Consider the following 7742-nt stretch of genomic DNA (forward strand, 5'->3'; position numbering starts at 1 on the left):
TTTATGTGATGTGAGCAGACTTCTAAAGGTTGTATATGTTTCTACCTTCAGATGCAGCAGGACACCTGGACAGCGCTTCTTGTTCCTGTCCCCAGCCGCTCCATCATCCCTCAGGTGGTCCTCCACAGGGTCCCGGCGGCAGCCTCCCACAGCACTCCACCTCTCACCTCTCTCTCCCCTCCTGCCTCCTCCTCTGGCTCTTCGCTTTTCTCTCTCCTTACCAGGCTGCTCATTCTGGCCTGTTGAGGCATCAGGACCTCCTCCCAGAAGATCCCAAGGAGGGACCCTCAGCCGCCCCCTGAGCCTGTGGAAGCGCGCTCAACAGCTCGTGGCCAGATCACGGTAAGAACATACATACATGGTATTTTAAGTTAATATAATTTCATTTCCCTAACCACCCAGAAACCAACCAGTTGTCTAGAGCTAAGGTTATTAGTCAATTAGTAGATTGTCAGAAAATTAATTGGTACCAATTTTGATCATTAATTAATTGTCTAATTTTTTTAGTCATAAGTGCCAAAGAAATTCATTTGTACCAGCTTCTCAGATGTGAATATTTGCTAGTTTTTTCATCCTAACATTATATACACCGAGCTATCAACTGATTATTGAAAGAGAAAGTAATCAATTATTTTGTATTAAGTATAATTTAATGCATGCAAATTATTTTATAGTTTTATTGCATTGTGGAACTTTTATTTCAGTGATGTGTGAAAGTTACTGTGGTAACAGTTGATGGTATGTTTATGTGATGTGAGCAGACTTCTAAGGTTGTATATGTTTCTACCTTCAGACGCAGCAGGACACCTGGACAGCGCTTCTTGTTCCTGTCCCCAGCCGCTCCATCATCCCTCAGGTGGTCCTCCATAAGGTCCCGGCGGCAGCAGCCTCCTGCAGAGCTTCACCTCTCACCTCTCTCCCTCCTGCCTCCTCCTCTGGCTCTTCTCCCTTTTCTCTCTCCTCTCCAAGCTCCTCATCCTCTGCTCTCTCTTCATTCTGGACTTGTGTTGAGGTATCAGACCATCCTCCTAAGCTCATCCTGAGGAGGGACCCTCAGCCTCCCCCTGAGCCTGCAGAAGCACCCCAGCAGATGCCTCTGCCTCCCTCTCTGGCTCTTCTCTCTCTTCGCTCCCCTCGCCTTCTCTCCTCCCTCTCTCTCCTCTCTCCTCCTCCTCTTCTAGCTCCTCGTCTCCGGACCAACCTGAGCCACCCATCAGCTGTATTTCATTCTCTCTGTGCTTTGATTTTTTGCGCTCCTGGTCTAGGTGCTCGTCTCCGGACAAACCCGAGTCACCCCCTGAGCCTGCAGAAGCACCTCCAGCAGATGCCTCTGCCTCCTTCTCTGGCTCTTCTCTCTCTTCGCTCCCCTCGCCTTCTCTCCTCCCTCTCCTCTCTCCTCTCTCCTCCTCCTCTTCTAGCTCCTCGTCTCCGGACCAACCTGAGCCACCCATCAGCTGTATTTCATTCTCTCTGTGCTTTGATTTTCTGCGCTCCTGGTCTAGGTGCTCGTCTCCGGACAACGAGTCGCCCCCTGAGCCTTCCAAGGTGCGCCCCCTGGACCACCTGAACCACCCAGTCAGCGTTTGGAGGTGCGCCCCCCTGGACCACCTGAGCCAACCAGTCCACCTGGGTTGTTTGGGAACCAGCCTGAACCGCAGTGGGTGAAGGATGTCCGGTCCTTCATGGAGAGGAGGGAGCCATATGATTCCATGGGGTGCAAAAGGACCATTAAGGCTGAAGGTAGGTCTCCAGGTAAGCCAGAGTCATTACGTCGTTATCATTACACATTTTAATTTCCTTACATTTTTTGTGAATGATTTTGTATTGAACTTGTGTGATTTGCTTTGAATTAGTTTGAATTGAATTGATTGAGGGGCCATGCAGCGTGAGAATGGTGTTCTTGTTGCTGCACCATGACTCAGGCAGGGTGTCTGCACAGAGCGAGTGTGATCTGGGAGGGATAGCGTGAACCTCCAACGTGTTTCGACCTCCCAGTGAAGCTGCTCTGTGACAGAGAAAGAAAAGGATGGCGACACCATGTCAAGGAGGTTCACATGTCTGTCGACGCCCACCCTAGACCGACAAGAGTCTGCAGTGACAAGGGCCTCATGGCAGGGGTCAGCTGTAGAAAGTTAGCATGTAGGTAGCATGTGTAGTTATGCTAGAGAAGAAATTATTACAATAGGGAAGAAATCATTTAGGAAGAGAAGGGAGAAGAGAAGAGGAAGGAAAAGGTAAGATGTACGACAGGGAGGAGAGGAGGAGGAGTCCTTCAGAAGAAGAAGGTAAGTCTTTCATGTTATTATCAGATTTCATGCAGTTATGAATTATATCACTGTTTATCTGATTTCTAAAGTTTTTAGCTCAATCTGCTTGTCTTCTGTTTTTCTTTTAGAGAGATGACGAGAGAGGAGAGGAGAGGAGGGAGGTGGAGGGCAACATGACATGTAAACCCTCTCATATAAAAGGTAAACATTTCATGTTATTATCAGATTTAATGTAATGATGAATGATACCTGAGTTTACCTGATTTCTAAAGTTTTAAACTACAACCTGTTTGTCTTCTGTTTTTCATTCAGAGAGATGATGACAGAGGAGAGGAGAGGAGGTGGAGGGCAACATGACATGAAAACCCTCTCATCTAAAAGGTAAACATCCATTTATCTACTGTTATTACCTGATTTTATGAAGTTCATTATTTGAAGTTTTTAACTGTTATTCCCTTTTGTCTGTCATTTATTTCTGCAGAGGGGAGGAAAGGGTTTTTTTTTAAAGAGAAGAGGAGAAGACAGGCTGAGGAGATGAGAAAAGAGAAGAGAAAAATCAGAGTGGAGGAGAGGAGAGGAGGTGGAGGGCAACATGACATGTAAACCCTCTCATCTAAAAGGTAAATATCCATTTATCTACTGTTATTACCAGATTCTAAGTTCATTTAATTCATTATTTGAAGTTCTTAACTGTTAATCCCTTTTGTCTGTCATTTATTTCTGCAGAGAGGAGAAAAAATGAGGGAAGAGACATGAAAAAAGGAAAAAAGACGAGAGGGGAGGAGAGGAGAGGAGGTGGGAGGGCAACATGTCGTGTAAAACCTCTCATGTAAAAGGTAAATATTTCTTGTTGTTATCAGATTTCGTGCAGTGATGAATTATTATACTTCTGTTTACCTGATTTCTACATTTTTGTTTTTTGTCTTTTTTCTTCTAGAGAGAGGAGAGGAGGTGGAGGACAATATGAAAAGTGAACCGTCACCATCAAAAAGAAAAACATCTGTTTATGTCATACTGTCTACATGATACACAGGAAGAATCCATCTGTTCACATTTATTCACTGAAAATGTAACTATTATCCCCCATCTGCATTTTTTAGAAAGAGGAGAGGAGACACGATTGAGGAAGAGAGAGGGAGACGAGAAAAGGAAAGAAAAGAGGAAAATCAGAGTGGAGGAGAGGAGAGGAGGTGGAGGGCATTATAAAGTGGAAACCCTCTCATGTAAAAGGTAAACATCCATTTATCTAATGTTATTATCAGTTTTTATCAAGTTCATTATTTGAAGTTTTTAACTACAACCTGTTTGTCTTCTGTTGTTTGTTTAGTGAGATAATGACAGAGGAGGTGGAGAGGAGGTGGAGGACATTACGAAGAATGAACACTCACATATAAAAGGTAGGAAGCTAATGTCTCTGAAAGCAGCTTAACTTCCCTGTAATAACTTGAGACTGGTCTGAAAAGTTGTTCTCTCTTGTGTTTTCCTTTTCAGCCAAGAAAACTCTGACCTGCCACTTCACAAACTACAAGTGAAACATGTTTCTACAAAGATTTTTTCATGTTCAAACTGTTCAAAAACAAGTGTTTGAAATACAAAGTGACAACAAAAAGTGTGTTTTGTGATTACATTTATAAAGACTTGTGACTTGATTGAGAGATTATTGTAATAACTGATTATAGTGATTACTGATATTATTTAGATTTACTGTCAACAGTTTTTATTGGAACTACTTTCTTCTTCTTCTTCTTCTTCTTTTCTGATAAGATAGATAGATAGATAGATAGATAGATAGATGATACTTTATTCATCCCAAAGGGAAATTTGGATTGTCACAGTAGTCCGTATGTGAATGCAACCAAAAACGGTACAAGATAGAATAATACAATGGTATAAAAATAGAATATAACAGTATATAGTGCAAATGGCAGCAGCAGCAGAATACAACAATAAAGGTATAATATGCATGATAAATGATAAATAAAGAAAAAATAGTCATTTACCTGAGGTCATTTTACAGCCAGTGTGTACAACAACACAGTGTTATGGAGGTTTACATAAGTAAATGATTTTGAGTATTTCATCCACATACTCACAATTTATTTACATTAATTACATGACCACAAAGAAGTGATTTAAGTGTATTACAAAGGTAAATGAAGGTAGTTTTATTTGTTTGAAGACACTGCATATAAACAATTATTTATAAAATAATTATTATAAAAAGCATCAGTCATTCTTTATTGAAATTGTTATTTATAGCCAATTATAGCAATTTGATAAATGTTACAGAATCCATTTTCTGATTTTCTAGCATTTAATATTCTTCATCACAAATCACACAACTAAAATACAATACTAGTAAACTGTTTATTTTGTCAATATTAAACAGTGTGAAATCATCCCTGAATATTGAGAGGCTCAAGTGAAATCTCAGCTGCCATCTCAGCACCCACTGATATAGAATGTTTGCCTTTTTGACAAAGTATGACTGAATGCTCATTCAACTGGTGTGCTATTCCATAAATATTTCAATCTGTACTCACCAACATGAACTTATCAGAAATGCTAAATTAACATGTTAACAAGTTAAGGACTGTCATTGATATGTCAGTGTCAATAGTGCCATACTCTTCCAGACAAATCCACTGCACCCAACACAGAGCTGGAATAGTTGCTTTTCAACATCCTACATCCAACACAGTCTTTAGCAAAGTCAAAGCTGAGGAAGGCTGCTGCCCCTCAGTCTGTGTGACCCAGGTGAGCTGTATGTGAGCAGAGGGTCCCATGGAGCTGACAGTGTCTTTGTAAATTTTGTTTAAGTCTTTACGAGATGTAGAAGTGATTTGGGGTGTACCAGCAGCAGTATTTGCCACGGCGATAGCTTTTAAGACAGTAACTTCAAACACTTCAAAAGTATAGTGCAGTGTTGGGGGGTACGCAAGGTTGAGGGCATAAATCAGCTGCATAAGCAGCGTGCAAGCTTTAGCAGTATTGCCACATCCTTGCAACATCTCCTTGCCTTCAACAAGGATGGATACATCCACTGGATCCTCTCCATCAGCACTGTGGACAACTAGGATCTTGAGGGATGTGTCGAGAGGCATCACTGCGGCTGTTCTCCTGCATACAATTTACAAGAACAATGAAGACAATTCTATTGAGAAACAAATACTAATAAAATTGCTTGATTTGTTGACCTCAGTATCAGGGTGCTAAAAATAACCATCATTAAACACAGCTCAGATTACGTTCAATGAGTCAAATCTATTTGCATTAGCAAAACATTTGTAGAACATGGTGCAGATGACTGCACTCCACAGACTGTAGCCCCAAATGAATGTTGCTTGAATGTTGCTCTCAGCCATAAATTGTGTGCCTTTGACACTTTATAGTGCGAGAAACCTATGGCTTTTGTAATCCAGATTTTTGTGAGTATACACAAAAGCTGAGCAGAATATCTTCATCTCTTCCTTTACCTCCTCTCTTAACTTAGGGTTAACTTTAACTGTGATGATAACATGATAACATTCAAATTTTAAAAAGGCGTCATTAAAAATGCTTTTAAATAAAATCATGCTTACCAGGAAATCTTCAAAAAGTTCCTCAACTTTCTTGCCAAGGTACAGGATCAGGCTGCGGATAACAGCATCACATCTATTATTTAGACACAATGATGTGTAAAGTGAGAACACGAGAACATACGAGGAGCAAGGAGCTGTGATCTGAGTGTACGGAGCAAGCGGAATCGTTTGCCCTCAGTTGAACATTGAATTGTCTTTGTCCAATCACATTCACGTCTAAAGACAGGGTCCAAAATTAATACATGTACCTTCAGTGTCACACACTGTGTGGGGACTTTGAGTGCAGAATTTTTCTGCCTTATATTTGTACACTGAGGTCTGTCTCCCTACAAAAAAAAGGTCACCAAAGCATAATTTTGGACAAACACACCTGACTCAGTTTGTCCAGGAACGGCCTCAGCTTGGTCCCTACAACACCTCCCCTGGCCTTCATCAGGGCAATAAGTTTTGGTGTGTAGTGGTCAAGTCTGTACATGAAGCTCTGCTCCAGGGAAACTGTAGTTATTCTTCTGAATTCCTCGTTGATCTGAACTGACAAAGATTCACAAATGAACATGAACAATCTGAGTACAAGCAAGGTAGTGACCGCCTTGACCAGCGTGTAGATGTTTCAATCTATAATGTTTTAAGAGAGCTAAACGTTTTGATGCCCTGAAGTTACAATTTTTGCATGACCATCTCTAACAAAGGAGGCCTACTGCTTCTCCTTGATGACGTCAGCACTGAAACCCACCAATCTGTCCTCCTGCTTAGACCTCAGCTGCCCACTGGCTCATCCTAAGGAGAGAAAGAAATCAAGAAATTCATGATGCAGCACTACCGACTTAAGCATTACCAACCAATCTCAGCATTAAGAAAAAAAAAATCTCAAAGACACTTTGGTAAGAGCTAAGTTCCAAAGACAGGGACCAGGTCAAAAAAGAGGACAACATTGGGCCTTTCACCCCAGAACATTCCTTAATAACCCACATGGGGGAGCCAACACCCCAATAATGGACAACCTCTCTCCAAACCAGGAACCTGATCTAGGCTATAACCTGTCGTGCCTGCAATCAAACCTACATAGGGCAAACAGGCCAACCACTATTAGCACACCCGAAACAGCATCTGTTCACCATTGGGGAGGAGAGACTGACCACCCCACTGGTTCAACACTTCCAAATTCATCCAATGCAATATCTTTCCATCACTGGCCTTCAATCCAACCCGGCGTGGACGGAGGGTCAACGGAGGAGACACGAGGCCCTCTGGATAGAAAAGTTAAAAACAAGAGTCCCTTATGGACTGAATGCACACCAATTGTTTACCACTGCTAGTGATTTGAGGACCAAAAATGATGACTCTGGACTCGTCCCTTTCAGCAGGCAAAACTGGATATGGTGGACTGAAGACTTTCCTCATGAAGGATGTGTTCAAATGACACAAGTTGACAAAGAAATCTCAGAAGCAAGAACATTTATTAGACACACAAAACGTACAATAAAGCAACAAGAACAACAACAAGAGGAACCCTCAACAGCACTGCACACAAAAATCTATTTCAAAACTTCCTTAAGAATATAAACTATGTACAATTGCCCTGAACGGTCTCAAAGTTATTTCTGGAACTTCAGCCTTCTACGGGTTATGACCCGCCTCAATCTCTCTTGAGTAGCCTTCTTCAACGAGCGGTGGCAAAGTAAACACAAGGGCATTTTGCTGAGTCTGCCAATTGAAAATGATATTGACCAAACAGATAAAATGTCATTTATAGAACTGACAATAAATCATTAGCAATAGCAATTACTAGCTATGAAGTGGTAAAAATCAAATGCTAACAATCAAATGCATTGAGAAAATAGCCAAAAGTCAAATGCAGAATCAAAAGTTGGAAATCAAAATGTAAAAGAGGTAG

General features: G+C 41.4%; 1 long non-coding RNA gene across 1 annotated transcript; it reads left to right on the top strand.

Annotated features, from left to right (window-relative positions):
- Positions 1-2424: 2424 nt before the first annotated feature.
- LOC127140838 (uncharacterized) lies at positions 2425-3202 on the top strand. Its single transcript, XR_007811326.1, has 4 exons — positions 2425-2468; positions 2580-2648; positions 2749-2887; positions 2994-3202. It is a non-coding gene; the product is annotated as an uncharacterized LOC127140838 (long non-coding RNA).
- The last annotated feature ends 4540 nt before the right edge of the window (positions 3203-7742 follow it).

The sequence above is a fragment of the Lates calcarifer genome, unplaced genomic scaffold, assembly GCF_001640805.2.
Source record: "Lates calcarifer isolate ASB-BC8 unplaced genomic scaffold, TLL_Latcal_v3 _unitig_5130_quiver_3567, whole genome shotgun sequence".
Classification (NCBI taxonomy): Eukaryota; Metazoa; Chordata; class Actinopteri; family Centropomidae; genus Lates; species Lates calcarifer.